The sequence below is a fragment of the Suncus etruscus genome, chromosome 8, assembly GCF_024139225.1.
Source record: "Suncus etruscus isolate mSunEtr1 chromosome 8, mSunEtr1.pri.cur, whole genome shotgun sequence".
Taxonomy (NCBI): Eukaryota; Metazoa; Chordata; class Mammalia; order Eulipotyphla; family Soricidae; genus Suncus; species Suncus etruscus.
Genome location: NC_064855.1, coordinates 114,819,003 through 114,836,724, shown reverse-complemented (window position 1 = coordinate 114,836,724; position 17,722 = coordinate 114,819,003). Strand labels below are relative to the sequence as shown.

Below are 17,722 nucleotides of genomic sequence, written 5' to 3'. Positions count from 1 at the left end.
CACTGGGTCCACAGGGACAGGGACCACCCGTGCTGCTGGATCCTTTCAGAGCAGCCATGCCTAGAGATCCGCCAAGAAGACTCAGGCCACTGGATCGTCCAAGACCGCCATTGCCGCTTGCAACTCGAAGACCACCAGTGCCAATCGCACCTCTCAGACCACTTCTGCTGGATTTGCTTAGCTCTTTGGTGCCACCAGATCCTCCCAGACCTGCCCAGGCTGCTCAGTTTGACTAGACCACCTTTTGATGGCTAGTTCACCCAGGAGGCCTCCGACATTGCCGTGAGCACTCCTGCTTCCAATTTCCAGCAAGTCTGTTGCTGTGGAAGGACAAAGAAAGTTGTTTTAATGCACATGCATCTGTGTTTCACCCTTCTTGAACTCAGCACCCAGAAGCTAACCACAGTAGTGTTGCAGTTGCCAGTTGGTGATTCAAGGTTGAATAGGAAATGACCTGTGGTGAAGCCCTTGTGCCAAGATAAGAGGTACCCAGGGAAGACAGGACATGGCCACGCAGCTGAGAGCTCACCAGTCATGTGTGCCATGGTTGGCCCATGAGTCCTGTTTGCTGTGAGATGGGGACCCATGCTCGGCGTGGGAGATTGTGGGACTGAGAAGGAAAGGTTCAGGTGACAGTTTTCTGGGAGCAAGATTGGCCCCAAGGACTGGAACTGAACATTGCTGTCCAGTGGCAACCTCCCTCTAACTCCTTCTTAGATGCTCTGGCAATGTGTTCAGGTCTTCCTTCTGAGTACAGATCTGGGAAGTGTGTCTTACCTGAAGATTTTAAAGGTAGAAAAACTACCTGCCTTCAAATTGTATTACTATCAGGAACACAACCACATTCATGAACATATAATCCATGATTGGTTCTATTCTCTCACCTTCTCCTTTTAAGGCTGGAGACTAGAATTCACTGCTTTATGATGTCATCAAGTGTTTCCTGTATGCAAATGAAGGCGAGGTATGATTTTGGTGGCAATCACATCACACACAGTATGTTATGAGTGTCTGGGCCTTCATTATCTGGTCTTTCTAATTTCCTCTTGAAGATTGCACCAAGAACACCCCTTAAGCAGTCCCCACCCTGAGGTTGACCCCATTCAGTTGTTCCCCAATCTCCCCAGGGGACCCCACGGGATGTGAGGTCAGACTGGAGAACAGACCCTGACCCCAAGAAGGGCGAGGTTGTAGATGTGTTGAATGAACCTGATAGCATCAATGAACTGGATGGGCAAGTGAAGTTCTCTCTTGCCTATCAACAAGTCCTTGGTCTCAGATGGGTGTCTTGAGCAGGATTTCTTTGGAACTCCAGGATGTTCATCTCCTTCAATCTCTAGGTGGAGGGAAAACAGGGCCCGTGCTACCTTCCTGTCTTCCCCGGGGCTTCTATCATTCAATCTTCCTTCCAAGCCCATGGGACATCTCTGTATGAACACCTGTGGTGGGAATGGCAATTAGGACTTCCCTCACCGTGGGCTGTCACAGGGTGGGTGTTGGCATGGGTGGGAATGGACATTCACTCTGAAAGGGGAGTAGCATCTCCTTAGATAGGTCCTTTGTGGGACGTGACTCAGCCTCTTTCTCTGGCCAGGCTGTGTTTTCTTGTGCTGAGGTACGGCAGTTCCTGTAGGATTCTTCTCCTGGAAACCCCATTCTGTTTTTTAAATAAAATTTTATTTAAAAAAACATTACTGATCATTAACTATCCTCAAGGTATGCTTTTGTACTACCTAAGTCAAATTGAATGATTGCAAGAAGGAAAACTGTGGTCTAGAAATGTGAAATGTTTACTGTATGAACCTTATACTTTATTTACCAAGACTCTTTAAAATGTGAATGGAGCTTTTATAGCTTAGCTATTGTACTAAGTGCAAAATTTAATATTGGCTGATGCCATTTTTTTAATTTTTTTAATTATGAGAACAAGGATGCAAAGAAAGAGGACAATTAGGTAAAGTTACACTGGAAGGACAATCAGCCCATAACAGAATTCTCAGAAGTCCCTTGTTGATATCTTAGCTTTGACCTTTCAGCCAAATAACATTAAGATAGATAAAACAGAACCTATGTACAGTTACTTTGTCCCTCAATTCCCCAGATTGTAATGCATTATAATATTTCTTAGCAACACACAAAGCAATCTAAAGCCATAATACTCATGTAATTCCTTAAATATTAGAGGCATAGTATTTTTTTTTACATTTCTATGCACATGCATATTAGTTTAAGTTAACCTCAAAAGTTTAAAGTGGTTTTTTTTTTAAGGATTAGAGTCAACAGGAGCACAGTAAAAAACGGTGTTAGAGTGACAAATATTGTTTGCATAGGCCCACCAAAATATTAGGGTCATGGAAAGGAATTACCTTGGCCTAAATACAAGGAGACATTACCCCTGAAGTTTCCTGGCAGAAGACCAAGTCTAGGCTCCAGGAAAGCTAGTTTGTCCAATCCAAGACATTATCTGTAGTGCCAACACGTTTATTTTTCACACAGTCTGTGTTGTTGGTTTCATGTTTCTGTATTAAAGATCCTGGAATCTGCATATCCTACATTGAAGTCAGGATGTGGAGCGTCCTCTAGTTTCACCTCACAATTAAAGGGCAATGCAGAGAGCCCTGTCCTGTAAGCAAGTCGTTGTTGTTGTTAAGTCTTCTCAGTGTTAAGGGAAGTCTCTTTTGAGCAGGTCGATATCAGAGCAGAGCTAGGGTCTTTCCTGGTAGAAGATTGCTTCCAGGTGATGTTATAGACAAACTTGGATGTTTCGTGGATGGCTTCCCTGGTTCAGGGGTGAATGGAGAATGAGCATTCTTCTGAGGCCTGTGCCAGGTCATTATGACGATGTTCAGGGTGTAAGGTCCCTATTGCACTACAAGATTTATGTGTTCCCCTCTCTATTAGATAAGATATTATTTGTATGTATAGTATTTTCCCATTTTAATGTGCCTATGCAAACAAGGAACAATGCCACGTGGCTATTATCGGCATATATGGGGACCATAAGAATGAGTCCAACAATCCCCATGACATGGTTCAATCATAAGCATTAAACTGGGGGACTCTTTCACCAAAATTCCTTATTGAACTGATAAGAACAGATACTACACTTGATCTTAGCCAAAAGGTGGAGAAGCGATCAAAATTCCTAATTCAACAGCTCACAAAGAGAAGAAAATATATAAAGTGGTTAGAATCATCACTGTATAAGAGAATATTTAATAAGACTTACAGCTGTCAGAGAAAAAAAACATACATATTCAAAAGAAATGACTACAAAGCAATAGTTATCAAAACAGCATGGTATTGGAATAAGGACATGCCCTCAGATCAGGGAAGGCTTGAATACTCAGAGAATGTTCCCCCGACATACAATCACCTGATTTTTGACAAAGGAGCAAGAAACCCTAAATGGAGCAAAGAAAGCCTCTTCAGCAAGCTGGTATTGGCAAAACTGGCTAGCAACTTGCAAAAAATTGCGCTTAGACACCCAGCTAACATCGTGTACGAAGGTTAAATCCAAATGGATGAAAGACCTCGATATCAGACCCGAAACCATATGATATATAGAACAACACATATGTAAAACACTCCAGGACATTGAGACTAAAGGCACTTTCAAAGAGGAAAGTGCACCCTCCAAACAAGTGAAAGCAGAGAGTAACAGATGGCAATATATTAAACTGAGAAGCTTATACATCTCTAAAGAAATAGCGTCCCAGGATACAAGAGCCCCCCCACTGAGTGGGAGAAAGTATTCACCCAATACCCATCAGACAAGGGGCTAATATCCAAAATATACAAGGCACTGACAGAAATTTACAAGAAAAAAAATCTAATCCCATCAAAAAATGGGAAGAAGAAATGGACAGACACTTTGACAAAGAAGAAATACAAATGGCCAAAAGACACATGAAAAAATGCTCCACATCACTAATCATCAGGGAGATGCAAATCAAAACAACTATGAGGTACCACCTCACACCCCAGAGATTGGCACACATCACAAAGAATGAGGAAAAGCAGTGTTGGCGGGGATGTGGAGAGAAAGGAACTCTTATCCACTGCTGGTGGGAATGCCGTCTAGTTCAAGCTTTATGGAAAGCAATATGGAGATTCCTCCAAAAACTGGAAATCGAGCTCCCATACGACCCAGCTATACCACTCCTAGGAATATACCCTAGGAACACAAAAATACAATAGAAAAATCCCTCCTTACACCTATATTCATTGCAGCACTATTTACTATAGCAAGGCTCTGGAAAAGGCCAAGATACCCTTCAACAGATGAATGGCTAAAGAAACTGTGGTACATATACACAATGGAATATTATGCAGCTGTCAGGAGAGATGAAGTCATAAAATTTTTCTATACAGGGATGTACACGGAATCTATTATGCTGAGTGAAATAAGTCAGAGAGAGAGAGAGAGAGAGAGAGAAAGACGCAGAATGGTCTCACTCATCTATGGGTTTTAAGAAAAATGAAAGACATTATTGCAATAACAACTTTCAGACACAAAAGAGAAAAGAGCTGGAAGTTCCAGCTCACCTCATGAAGCTCACCACAAACAGGGATGAGTTTAGTTAGAGAAATAACTACGTTTTGACCTATCCTAATAATGAGAATGTATGAGGGAAATAGAAAGCCTGTCTAGAGTACAGGCGAGGATTGGGTGGGGAGGAGGGAGATTTGGGACATTGGTGATGAGAATGTTGCACTGGTGATGGGTGGTGTTCTTTCCCTGACTGAAACCCAAACACAATCATGTATGTAATAAAGTTGTTTAAATAAAAGAATTTAAAAAAAAAAGAAACACGTGTCCATTTCATGTCTTTTGAAATAGCTGGGGGTTGTTAGACACAATGGACAGCTTTGATATGTGATTAGGATTGTGCAGTACTGAAGTTAAAAAGAGTAATGTGGGTTATTAATGCTTGGGGGTGAGAGAGTTAAGTACTAAAAATGAGCTTTATAGGGGTGTGCAAAGGGGCAGAATACAAAATGGACATTCTGCATACACAAAACATAAGGATTGGGAATACTCTTAATATATACAGTGCACACAGGGGCACTAGTCCCCACGTGGTTTTGCACATGTAAACTGGTAAGAATTGCCAGTGACAACCTTAGTGTAACCAAGCAAATCTCAGCACACCATTTCTGGCCACCTTGGCTGGCACCCAGGGAAGGCCTGTAGCCGGGGGCAGAAGAGGGGACGGCAGAGGGCCTATCAAGGCCCCCAGCACACCCAAGTTAGGGAGAAGGCCTTCAACATGGGGTCTCCCCAAACCCATGCTGGCTAGAGCTAGCCTCCAGATCAGAAAAAACACAATTTCTATTATTTTTATAACTGAAACCCAACAACCTTATGGTGCCTTAACTATAGATATTTTTTTTATTTTTTTTTATTTTAATTTTTTTTTGATTTTTGTGCCACACACGGTGTTGCTAGGGGTTACTCCTGGCTGTCTGCTCAGAAATAGCTCTGGCAGGCACGGGAGACCATATGGGACACCGGGATTTGAACCCAATCACCTTCAGTACTGGATTGCCTGCTTGCCAAAGCAAACACCGCTGTTGCTATCTCTATGGGCCCGAAAGATATTATTTTAAGAAAATAAAAGAAAGTCTCATCATATATATTCCCCAAACAAAAGATTAGCTAGTCTTAAACTGAAGATAAAAAAGGACAGGTAGAAATTTAGTGGTGTATTTTTGTTTCTGAGAGTTGCATTTCACAGACATACAAGAATTTTCCAACCAGTCGTCTCCAAATGCTGTTCTTCATGTTTATCTCAGGAAAGATTTGTTTTTAAATTGTTGTTTGTGTTGCATTAGAGTTTAGGTGAAGAACAGTGTTCAGTGTCTGATATCCACACAAAGATACTGCCCCTCACCAGAGTCCTATCTTCCTTCCTGCCTGGGATCCTTTCTTCCCAACCAGTCCCAGTCCAACATCCCATTAGTGGTTGATTGGTAGTTATGGTTTGGGCACACACTGTTCACCCTCTTAGTGCCACCGTGTTACTTCTTGGCAGCTTGGTTGTCCCTGTCCTTCCCCCCTGACCTGGCATTCTAGTCTCCAACCTTTATCATCCATTTATTATACACTGATATCATCGACACCCTTGCCTGTTTTGTTCAAACCATCTTTTTGTTGTTGTTGTTGTTGTTTTGGGGGGGCGTGCCTGGCAGTGCTCAGGGATACTCCTAGCTCTGTGCTCAGGGATCATTCCTGACCATATGGGATGCTAGAGATTGAACCTGGATTAGTTTATGCAAAGAACATGCCCTACCCACTGTATGAATCACGCTTGCCCCCTCAGCACAGGATCTTAATACAATTAAAGTAATCTCCAAGGTTCCCCACTAGAGCACTCTCTCCAGTGCACCCTGAGCTACAGACATCAGGGAATAACATGCTTTTTCTTTTTTTCTGTCTAAAGTGAGTTTTAATTTTTAATTTTATTTTTTTTTTGTTTTTGTTTTTTTTTTGTTTTTTGGGCCACACCCGGCGGTGCTCATGGGTTACTCCTGGCTGTCTGCTCAGAAATAGCTCCTGGCAGGCACGGGGGACCATATGGGACACCGGGATTCGAACCAACCACCTTTGGTCCTGGATCGGCTGCTTGCAAGGCAAACGCCGCTGTGCTATCTCCGGGCCCGAGTTTTAATTTTTAATGGGTTCTTGAATAGAGCAAAAAACTAAGGTGTGAGATCTTATCATCGTTCATCTCTAAGAATGTGGCATTTGCTAGTCCCTGCTCCAAATGATCAAACTGAATCCCACTCCAGATAGGGCCCAGAAATACACGTCGAGTATTTCCTTCTTGTTTCATGAAGATGGCACTGCTGGCTTGCAACCTGAGGGCTGCTTTATGGTCACCCACGGACAAAGGCTTTTTCATCTCTTTATCACATTCTGACGACTGAAGAGCTCTCCTGCGGTTCCTATTTTGAAAACATCCTCTATGAAGACAGAAGTGCAGCTTAGTGTTTTGAGAAGTATGAGCAAGGAGTAGAAAAATATTAAATTAGATTTGTCTTTGGGGGGAGGGTAAAGCTGAAGGCCTTTAGTCCATGTTTTGTAGGGGGCTTTAAATAATCAGTTGGGCTTTAAATAAATCAGTATCTTTTGTTTTTTGTTTTTTGTTTTTTTTTTTCCAAGAACATATGGGAGTCACGGCAAAATGAGGGTTCGATTCCCCCACGGGGCGTCAAGAAAAGAAAAAAGAGCTCTGGATAGGGGGCCGGAGAGATAGTGCGGAGGTAAGGCATGTGTTTGCCTTGCATGCTGAAGGACAAGTGGTTCGATCTCAGCATCCCATTTGGTCCCCAGAGCCTGCCAAGGGGCAATTTCTGAGCATGGAGCCAGGGGTAGCCCAAGCGCTGCCAGGTGTGGCCCAAAACCAAAAGAAAAATAAAAAAGGGACGGTGGTTTGAACCCCCGGCATCCAATGTGGTCCCCCAAGCCTGCCAGGAATGATTTCTGAGTGTAGAGCCAGGAGTAACCTCTGAGCACTGTGGTTGTGAACCAAAAAAACGAAAACAAACGAACAAAATTGAGAGCTTGCCGGATGTGACCCAAAAAACCAAAAAAAAAAATTTTTACTGAATCCCCATAAAGATATACAAAGCTGTTCATATTGAGTTTCAGTCATACAATGTACAACAACCAGTGAAAATTTCTCCTCTCTGCCTCTTCAACCTCCTCCTCTATTTCTTCTTCTTTCATCTTTTTCCTTCTTCCCCTTTCTTCTTCTTCTTCCTTCTTCTTCTTCTTCCTTCTTCTTCTTCTTCTTCTCTCTTCTTCTTCTTCTTCTTCTTCTTCTTCTCTTCTTCTTCTTCTTCTCTTCTTCTTCTTCTTCTTCTTCTTCTTCTTCTCGTCGCCGTCAACGTCTTCTTGTTCTTCCTTCTTCCTTCTTCTTCTTCTTCCTACTTCCTCCTCCTGCTCTTCCTCCTCCCTTACTCCCTCCACCTCCACCTCCTCCTCCTCTGCTCTTCCTCCTCCTCCCCGCTCTCCTCCTCCCCACACCTCCTCCTTCTTCAACAACCCTCCTCCTTCTCCTCATTTCCCACCACTCCCCTCTTCCTCTTCCTTGTTCTTCTCTTTCTTCTCTTTTTATTTATTTTTTATTTTTGTGTCACAACGACAGTGAGCAGGGGTTAGTCCTGGATCTACACTCAGAAATCACTCCTGGCAGGCTCAGGGGACCATATGGGATGCCAGGATTCAAACCACCATCCTTCTGCATGCAAGGCAAATGCCTTACCTCATGCTATCTCTCTGGCCCCCTCTTTTTCTTTTTTGTTTATTCTTCTCTTCCTCATGCTGCTGGTGCTCTTGCTCCTCCTTCTCCTCTCTCCACCACCTTTGGGAGTCATTACCATACTCTCATTTTCTTTTTTAATATCCTACAGAGAAGTCTCATCATTCTGTCTGTCCTTTTCCCTGACCATTCTCAGCGTTCTGTATCTTAAACCAAGTTGGAGACCTGGAGAGACTAGTGCAAGAATAGTGCATTGGCCTTGCGTGCAGCTGGCCCAGTATTACAATATTTCAATGTGTAGTATGCGGCTGATCAAGGTTGATCCCCAGCATCCATGTGGTCTTCAGGAGTGATTCAAGAGCACAGAGCCAGCAGGTAAGCTTTGAGTACTGCTAAGTGTGGCACAAAACAACAAACAAACAACAGACAAGTCTCAAGTTTACAAAGAAGGAAATGCTTGACTCAAGTCTTTTGAAGACTAGAGTATTCTGCACTTATGACAACTAGAACCAGAAAGATCTTTTAGGTTTTTGGGGTCACAACAAGGCAGTGCTCAAGAGACTACTCCTGGCTCTAAGCTCCTGGCAAATGCCTTACCTTCATGCTATCTCTGACCCCCAGAATGAACTTTTAAATGAAAGAATTTTTATGATGGATTTAATAATCCAAACTGAAAAGAAAATTCCAACATTACAATTGAAATGTTTTTCAATAAAATTATGCACTGGATTCTCTTGTTCTATTTACGTATTCCTTAAACAATTGCAACAATTGCGTTTTCTTTTTTTTGTTTTTGTTTTTGGGTCACACCTGGCAGCACTTAGGTGGTACTCCTGGCTCTGCGGTCAGAGATCGCTCCTGGTAGGCTCAGGGGACCATATGGGATGCCAGAATTCGAAGCACCGTCCTTCTCTATAGGACCTTATCTCCATGCTATCTCTCGGCCAACAATTGCATTTTCAAAGCCTTAGAGGATTCAGTCATTTAGGGGCATAGAGTTAATGTATTTTTCTTTTCACTTATGTTCAGGTTAAAAGATAAGTTCTATGTGCAAGTATTCCAATAAATATAAATTTGGATTCTAGAATTGGATTCTATATAGACAGTCTCATCCTTGAAAATTTTTTCTAATATTTGTTTTTCTTATATTCCTCGAAGTCTTTGAATTCAGTAATATATTCATATTCACATTCATCTATTTATATTCTTATTTTATATTTATATAAATTTATCTTCTTTTTATATTTTTTTGGTTTTTGGGGGCCAAACCCGGCGGCATGCAGGGGGTTAGGCCGGCTCTCTGCTCAGAAATCGCTCCTGGCAGGCATCGGGTACATATGACATGCTGGGAATCAACCACCATTCATCCTGGATTGGCAAGGTAAGTGCCCTAATGCTATGCTATATTTCAAACTCCACACACACACTTTTATATTCTTGACAGCTTTCTCTTGAATGTGGGGCTGGAGAAATAGCACAGTGGGAAAAAGTGCTTGTCTGTATGTGGCAAACTGGAATTTGATCCCCAGCATCCCATGTGGTCTCCAAAGCCCCCAGGAGAGATTCTTGAACACAGAGCCAGGAGTAAACCCCTGAACACCACTGGTTGTGGCACCCCTTCTCCCCACCCCCTCCCCCAAAGGAGAACAATGCATTTTGTGTCAGATTGCCACGTGTTCTCCCATATCCTTGATTTGCTTTTCTGCCCCTTGCAGAGTTATGTTGACTCAGTGAGCAGCATCTATTTTTATTTATATGACAGGATAATAGAATAAATGGTTTGCTACTGATTGTTAGAGCAGACACAAACACTTAGTGCTTTAGATGTGTCTACTTTTTAAAATTAGAATTAGTTTTATTTTATTTTAATTTATTTTAAATTTTTGGTTTTGGGGCCACATCGGTGATGCTCAGGGGTTACTCCTGGCTATGCACTCTGAAATCGCTCCTGGCTTAGGGGACCATAACGGATGCCAGGGATCAAACCAAGGTCCATCCCGGGTCATCCACGTGCAAGGTAAGCAAACACCCTTCCGCTGTGCTATTTCTCCAGCCTCTATAATTATTTTTATTTTATTTTATTTTGCATTTGGGGTCACACCTGGTGATGTTCAGGGTTTACTCCTGGCTATGTACTCTGAAATCATTCCTGGCTTGGGGGACCATATGGGACATTGGGGGATCCAACTGAGGCCCGTCCTAGATTAGCACATGCAAGTCAAAAGCCTTACCACTTGTGCTGCAGCTCCGGCCCCACAGTTAGTTTTATTTTAATGCATTCTGTTGCTGAGTATTTTTAGTCCAGCAGCCGTCTTGTTAGTAAGACAGAAGAAATGTCATTTCTTCTCATATATACCTAATTCTTTAGTATGTAGAAAAAATATGTGAAAACAATAGAGTAAATAAATAAGACCAATGAGTTTGCACTTTAGGAATCTGTGTAGTAGAAATTCCCATATTGGCAGGAAATGTTGATTAATTGCTAAGTCTTCCAGAGAATATGCTAAATAGACAGAGACTCAAGAGGTAACATTGTAGGGGTCGAGAGATAGCATAGAATGGGACTTTTGTCTTGAATGCAGAAGGACAGAGATTTGAAGGACGGAGGTTCGAATCCCAGCATCCCATATGATCCCCCGAGCCTGCCAGGAGCAATTTCTGAGCCTAGAGCCAGGAGTAACCCCTGAGGATTGCTCGTGTGACCCAAAACAAACAAAACAAAAAGAAGTGACATTGTGTGTACTTTTAATTTTATTGCAATATTTAATATACATATTGAGAAAAATGAAGTATTTTTAATATTACTTTTTGTTTTGTTTTGGTTTTGGGCCACACCTGGTGATGCTCTGGAGTTATTCCTGGCTATGCCCTCAGAAATGACTCCTGGTTTGGGGGACCTTCTGGGGACGCCAGGGAATCTAACTGTTGTCTGCCCTAGGTGATGCCTTTACACCCTGTGCCACCTGCTTAGGCCCCATTTTTAATATTTCTCATTTGAATATGAATACAGTTTGTATGTCAGGATTCCCAGAGTGACTCATCACAAGCCATTAATCTTCTCCCACCCTCCCCTTTCATTGTTTACTTAGGTTACCTTGGTAGGTGGGAGTCCAGATAGGTTGGAGGGTTGATTTTGGCTTCAGAGGTTGAATTGGCTTCAATGAGCTCAGGCAAGAGATTTTTTTTCTTTGTCTTTCTTCTTGTCATATTTACTGTCATTTCTGTCAGCCAGCCAGTCGTAAATATGGGCACAGATTCTTTAGCCGATATTTTCCTATCAATTTGAGACCTGCATTAGGAAATAAGGTGCTTCTTAGGTTGCTGACCAGTAAGTAAATTTATGTTATTCAGGCACTTCTCTGAGAAGGCCTGGAGGCAGATTTGTGCTTTAAATCACAATTTTTTAAAACCAAAAACATAAATAATAGTAATAATGAAGTACCTAGTTAGTGGAGCATTGTCTTTTTCACATATGATTGCAGTGGGACAAATGATCTTTCATGCCTTTCCAGGCCCTGCTCAGTAAGTTTACTCCCTTCTTTCCAAGCAGGGCTTCAAAGATAAAGTTCACTCCCCTCTGATATTTCATTAAAGCAGCTGGAAAGTGTTCAGCTTTAAATCAGGTATCAAGATTTTGTTCTTTATACTGACTGACAAACTGGCTGGTATTGTTCCTTGTTTTTTTTTCTCTTTTTTTGTAGTAAGCCACTGGCACTTAACAGCTATCAAAGACATTGCAGATTTCGTATTAATTTACTGTGACTTTTCTTATGTCTGATCCTACTTTTCTTTTCTTTTCTTTTCTTTTTTTTCTTTTTTGGTTTTTTGGGTGACGCCCGGCAGTGCTCAGGGGTTACTCCTGGCTCTACACTCAGATTGTGCTTGGCAGGCTCGGAGGACCTTGTGGGATGCCGGAATTTCGAACCACCATCCCTTCTGCATGAAAGGCAAACACCCTACCTCCATGCTATCTCACGGGCCCCTACTTTTCTATCCTTGACAACTTTCTGCTTGAATCATGAGAAACTTAACTTCTGTAAAGTGCAGATAAATGTTAATAGCTATTTCCCACTTCAAAATGGACACAAATAGCACATGGCTAACATTCATTTGAACACTAAAAGCAAGGCCAAAGAGATACTACAGCAGGTAGGGCTACTTGCCTGCAGGCAGCTGACCTGGATTTGATTTTACAGCACCAGCTAGTGATCTAAGCACAGAGACAAGAGGAAGCCCTGAGCACCACTGGATGTTTTACCAAAACCAAAACCAAAACCCTAAAGGAAAACAATGAACCAAATTCTGCTCATCTGTCTGAGACATTAACTTTGGGGATAAATGGAGGGCTTGACCCCCCTAATCGGTGCTGACGAGATGTAGGCACTCAGCTCAGAGGAAGGTCCTCTGAATGCTTGGTTGGTTCAGCCTTGGTAGTTCGAGGGAGTACTCGGGCCACCTGTGCTTTTGAGGGGGTTTTACTTGGGGATCACCGGGCTCTTACCCAGTAATAGCTCAGGGAAACTTGTGATGCCAGGGATTGATCTGGGACAGCTGCATGCAACATTTGTGTGCCTTACAAAACTCCTATACTATCTGTCTGGCTTGTTAGGCACCTTGCTTTTTTAACTTGATTGATTGGTTGTTGGGCCACACCCAGCAGTGTGCAGGGTCACTCCTGGCTCTGCATAAATATATTTATATTTATATATTTACATAAATAAATTCCTATTTCCTGATGCTATATCTGCATCTGTGAAGTATAAAATGTACAAGACTTGTGACCATGTTATGTTTGGTGTCGAAATGAAGATACTAAGTGGGAAGTTAGGAAAAGTAGTCAAACTCAAAGGCTTGGGAATCTAATATTGTGCGTTGAATGAAATGGCTTGGAAAGATAATAGAAATTCTGAAGTTTCTAGTACAAGTTCTGAAACTTACAGGTGAGAATTCATGGAGGGAAAAGAGGCAATGGTAAATAATAAAAAGTTTGGTGGTCACTGAGAGTTTCCTTATAGCTGTTTTTAAATCTGTTTGCTTTACTAGTATCAATATTATATATCCTGCAATGCGTAGTTGTATTCTGTACATTATTATGCAGCCAGCAGCACTGTAGATACTTTATCCACACTTGACTTGTTTTATTGACTCCACAGTAAATCAGGCTCGACTTAGAGGAAGAAATCATCGAGACAGTTTGGATCCATTGTGGATATGCTTGTTTTGCTCTGTTTTCTGTCTCCTTTTAAGTGTCTCCTTTCTTTGATTTCCTTTCTTCTGGGGGTAGAAGTTCCCCTCGATACTCACATGGCCTGGGGCGCTCTCTCAGCAGTTGAGTTCAAGCTCCTTAGGATGGGGTGTTGCTCCTTAGTCCTCCCGGACTGTGTTGGGAGCGTCCCTAGGCATTGCCCCATGCAGCTGCTGTGCTCAGAGGACTCAGTGGTTGTGAGTCGGGTTGACTGCATGAGCCTCAACTCCCTGGCTGTCTCTCCAGCCCAGCAGCCCTGGAGCCGGGCACCCCAAGGTTGCTGGCTGCTGGGTCCCACGCTCCCGCCCAGGCCTGTCTGCACATGCGAGTCTGGTGGGTCCGGGCCAGGTCAGAGGTCGCACCCTCCACCCTTGCTGCTCAGCTGGGGCAGACGCGGCAGTGCCCCCCCTTCAGCCCGGGGTCCCCCAGGGCGCCCCCTCCCACCCGAGCTCCAGGGGCTGCTCTCCCTCCCCCGCCAGTGCTCCCGAGTCAGCTGCAGCGGCAAGGTGGGCTGGGCTGGCTGCAGACCTGGGACGACGGCCCCAGCCACCTCTGCTAGGCCCCTGGACCTCCTGGCCCAGGCTGCAAGTGTCCTCCCCCGGCCAGCATCTCCTCCCCAAGCCGAAGTGAGGGGACCCCAGGACCTTCGGGCTGCCTCCCGTCCCCGGGCTGGCATGCCCTCCCCTCTGCCCCTCCGAGGCAGGAGTCGACAGGAGCAGGCCCAGAAAGCACTGCAAAGTGATGGAAATTCCTTGCTGGGTGGTTTCGGGGGCCTGGGCTGGGTTTTGTTTTGGTGGTTCTGTTGGTTTGCTTCTTTGCTTGTTTCTTTTGGCCAGAGGGCACAGATCCTGACGTGCCAGGTCCACTTTCCTCTTGGTCCCCATCTGTGTGGCTCCGCAGAGGCAGAGGAGGAGCCCTTGGGCCTCACAGCCCCAAGAGTGTCAAGTCCGGACTGTCTCCTCCTCCTCAGAAAGGAGACTGGTCTTGAGTCAGCCCCGAAGCACCCTCCTGGCGCAGCTGCACTTGGCAAACGTACAGCTGCTAGTCACCATCTTCCCCAGCACTGTCCAGGGAAGCTCATCTTGGCTTGGGCATTCTTTGAGTATGGAGTGGGGGCACATCTCGCAGTGCTCAGGGGTTCCTCCTGACGCTGCTCAGCGCTCACAACTGTTTGGCTCCAGGATGCGGGGACTGAACCCCAGTGTGCAAGGCGTGTGTCCTTCACTGCACTGTCACTCTGAACCTGAAACTCATCTTAGAACAGGCACAAGGTTGACTCTGGCCCGCATTTCAGGACAAACTGACCGTGCCTGTTTGAGAATATAGAAGCAATAAGCCTATACAATAAGCAAAAAAAGTCATACCCAAAAATCTTTGTGCCATGATGTGGATGTGGTTTTACTATGAGAGTTGAGCTCATTTCTGAGGGGAAAACACGGAGTCTTTCTCTGTTGTGTACAAGGTGCTTTTAGGTGGCATATAAAACCCTGGACAGTAGAAACACGTTTGTGAAGACCTGCACGGACCCTGCTCTCATTTCTGGTCCTTTTATAAACATTCATTTTACATTTGGAGGTTGATCTCTGGAAGGATAATTTGCCCTCGACTTAATGGACACCTTTTGGCAGCCGACCTCTGATGAATAAGTTCATGACATTGAAAGGAGATAGGGGAACAGGAAAGTGTGGTAAGTTTTTAACGGATTTGTCCCTTGGCTACTTAGGACACAGACAAAACTATTTTCTTATTTTGTAGCGCTTTGGGAGGAACAAATTATACTTTCTTATTCGATGAGCATTTTTCTCTTGGGGCAATCCTGTATCTGATTGAAGAATGGACATCTAGACAAAGAGAAAAACTTAAGCCACTAGTGTAGTAAAATAATGATGCTGAAAATATAATTATTGACATATATTTTATACCCTTTATTTATAAGATAAATTATTTAAAATATCCTTTCATTTATTAATTATTATAAACTATTTATTATTTATAATGTTATAAATAATTTTAAATGTTTATTAATTATTATAATATATTATATTATTAATTATTTATAAGTTTTATCCTTGATGTGTGGCTTATTAAATTTCTTTTAGTGATTTGGGCCCACACCTTGTGACCGTCAGGGTCTATTCCTGGCTATGTGCTCAGAAATCGCACCTGGATTGGGGGACCATACGAGAGCTGGGGATCAAATCGCAGTCCATCCTAAGTTAGCGTGTGCAAGGCAACTGCCCTACTGCTTAAGACACCCATTCACCCCCGCCCCCAAATTCTTGATTTAGGATTTGGGTTTTTATAAATATAATTTTACTACTTCCTTCCAGTTTTATTATCATTGATTAAAAATGTATCATGATGAAAAAGTTAATTTTTTACATCAATATAACAACTTATGGAAGTTATGGAGGCCAAAGCGATAGCACAGATATAAAGTGTTTGCCTTGTACGTGGCCCACCCAGGACACACCTAGATTCGATCCCTGGTTTCCCATATGGTCCCCACCGAGCCAGGAGCAATTTCTGCTGAGTGCATAGCTTGGAGTAACCACTGAACTTCACTGGATGTGGATGTGGCTCAATAAAGGAAACTAACAAAATAACCCCAAATGACAGAAGTTGAAACTTTGGGGTTATGTTTGTTTTTTTGGGGGGGTAGCCAAATCAGGGCTTCCTCCTAGGTCTGCACTCAGTAATCACTCCTGGTGGATTCAGAGACCCCCTGTGGGATGCCAGGGATCAAACCTGGCCAGCTGTGTGCAAGGCAAACGCCCTACCCCCTGTGCTGTTGCCTTCATTTCTGAAGTTGATGCCTCTGGAAACAGTGTGGGTTTTATGCCCTTATTTTGAAAAGGTTGGTTTTTTTGAGTTGTTTTTTCTTTTTTAAGCATTTTAGTAACAACCAAAACTTTCAGGAAGTTTCAACTTTCTAGGAATCCTGAGCTGGTTCCATCTGTGGATGAGCTTGATTTCAGAGACAGCTGCCCATGCTCATTTTTCTGGCTGTTTTTCTTTTCAGTCCTTTTGACTCGTTCCTGGTGTCCTGTCAAGCCGCTCTGGACTTTCTGCTCATCGAACTGTGAGACTCGCCTTGGGGATCACCACAGCCAGGCTCCTGCCTTCTGGATTGTCAGCAACCCACCGCAGCGAGCTTGATGTGGAACCAGAATCCGATGGAGGCATTTCTGTATGTGTGAGTTCGCAGAAAAAGGATTGGTTTTAACCTCCTTTAGATAATACACGATGGAGGTTCAGCAACATTTACGCATATCATCTCGCTTGAAAAGAAATCTTGTGTATCGTCCTTTTTTTAGGATGCTCTCAGGACACTCTTATTTTGCGTTCTGTTCTTTGATGTGTCTTGGCCCAGAAATTCCAAGTTTTAGGAGAATTTTTCCTGAGATTCCACGTTCTGTGTTTGAAGATTGAATCGATTTGTGTTTTACAGCGGTGATGTCTTTGTAATTGGTGAATTCTATTTATTGATAACTTTGTGATTTGCTCAAAATGCAAAATAGCCTCAGCGAGGAGAGAACTAATTTGAAGTTTCACTTTTGCTTTTAATTCCTTTTCTTGGTATTGGTTTGGTTTGGGGCCACACCTGACCGAGCTTAGGGGCAACTCCCAGCCCAGTGCTCAGAGCCCAATCTGGTGGTGGTGCTCGGGACCTTATAGTTGAGGGGGATTAAACTCAAGAGTCCCTAGACCCCCAAGCAAAACCTGTGTTCCGCTAATGTAGCCATCTCTTCAGAACTCAAGTGAAGGTTTGGAAGAATGTTCCCCTCACCCCCTTTCCTTTGATGTGCTTAAGATTGAACCCAGGACCTCACACATATGAATCGTGTACTATGCTCTTGAACTACATCCCCAGTTAGAAGGATGTTTATAAAACCGAATATTATTTACATCCTTGCAGTAGAGATAAAACCAGTCAAGGGTATGACGTCACAGCTTTGTCGCCACGTTAGTACTCTGGTCTGACGTTGATCGTTCATTTTCCATGATAAACTGCTGCCCAGGGCCATCCCTCTAGCCCTGTCTGTCCACTGGCACTTTTGCAAGCCTGATCAGTGCTTGTCCTGGATTCCTTAAGGTGCTCTTAGCATTTATTTAAGTGATGACTGTTCTCTGCTTCTTTTTATTTATTTTTGGTTTTGGGGTCTTACCCTGTGACTCTCAGGGGTTCCTCCTGGCTATGCATTCA

General features: G+C 43.4%; 1 protein-coding gene and 1 pseudogene across 1 annotated transcript in view; one reads left to right on the top strand and one right to left on the bottom strand.

The window, feature by feature from the left end:
* Nucleotides 1-17,722, top strand: part of LOC126016100 (signal recognition particle subunit SRP72-like) — a 190,014-nt gene that overhangs the window by 40,395 nt on the left and 131,897 nt on the right. The window lies entirely within an intron of this gene.
* LOC126016827 (uncharacterized) lies at nt 2,958-3,137 on the bottom strand (annotated as a pseudogene).